Here is a 970-nt window from a genome sequence, read left to right on the forward strand (position 1 = left end):
AAATATTACTCCCTGATGTTTTCATCAACAAGAAGCACCTACTTCCTGTGGAGACAGCACGCTAAGGTCTTGCAGTAGGGGAATGTGTTGCTTTAGTGCTGGTGTTGTTTGTAGGGAGGCCTCTGTCTGCCCAGGTGTCCTTAGTGCTTCCTTCACATCTCAGAAACTATACCACTGACACAGGAGACCCACATAATTACAATAAAGCCCATGTATGTTCTGTCAACTGAAGTCAGTGCCTGATGTTGTGTCCCCAGAGGGTTTACTGGGGAGATCCCTTTCTTTGACTCAGACCCACTTTCAAATTTGGAGAGGCCATGGCTCTGAGCCCCATCCTAATCATACCATGGCTTCTCCGCACGAAACGGTACTTCAGAAAACCTCAACTGTATACTGGAATCAAGCAAGGGTTTCCTCCTAATCCCCAGTTTTACTCTGGCTTTTCCTTCCGAAGCAATGAATTAATAATTATCTATGAAGTGAATAAAAAGGATTCTCCCAAGCCAGTCTCTTTCTGAAGAGAATAAGAGATGAGGATATACAGGGGGGCCACTGAGGACTGAGGTCATGTTAGGGAGGTGCTATGCAGGGCCCCAGAAGAGGAAAGCTCTCAAAGCAAAGGCCTCCGTTATCATAGAATAGGCTGCTGATTTTGACACGATCTTTCTATTTCTGTTCTAAAAAGGGGACCAGTGGTTATTACAGGGGAGTACAGAATATGTTCCTAGGGGCCTCAAGAAACTTCATTAGAAATATGGCCTATCCCAAACCAGGCCAAACCGCGGGGCCCTGAGCCCTCCCCCTTCGTGAGTTTGGCCCAGAGCGCGTTTGGTGAGATTCTGGCGGCCTCTGCCGGAGCGTCTCTGCAGAGGGACGTTCCTCCAAACCCAGAGACGACATGTGGCGCTCAGGAGAGGTGAGAGCAAGCGCGCGAGTGCGCTGGGGGCGCTGAGGGGATCTGCAGCGGGGC

General features: G+C 49.8%; 1 protein-coding gene across 2 annotated transcripts in view; it reads left to right on the forward strand.

Annotated features, from left to right (window-relative positions):
- The first annotated feature begins 740 nt into the window (after positions 1-740).
- The window catches only part of Gabra5 (gamma-aminobutyric acid type A receptor subunit alpha5), a 79,921-nt gene continuing 79,691 nt past the window's right edge, over positions 741-970 (forward strand). Inside the window, exon 1 of one of the 2 annotated variants that reach the window (XM_048793068.1) lies at positions 741-916. The gene's annotated coding sequence lies outside the window, so the exon portion shown is untranslated. The remainder of the gene's footprint in view (positions 917-970) is intronic. The other variant, XM_015480203.2, reaches the window with a different exon arrangement.

The sequence above is a fragment of the Marmota marmota genome, unplaced genomic scaffold (assembly GCF_001458135.2).
Source record: "Marmota marmota marmota unplaced genomic scaffold, marMar, whole genome shotgun sequence".
Lineage (NCBI taxonomy): Eukaryota > Metazoa > Chordata > Mammalia > Rodentia > Sciuridae > Marmota > Marmota marmota.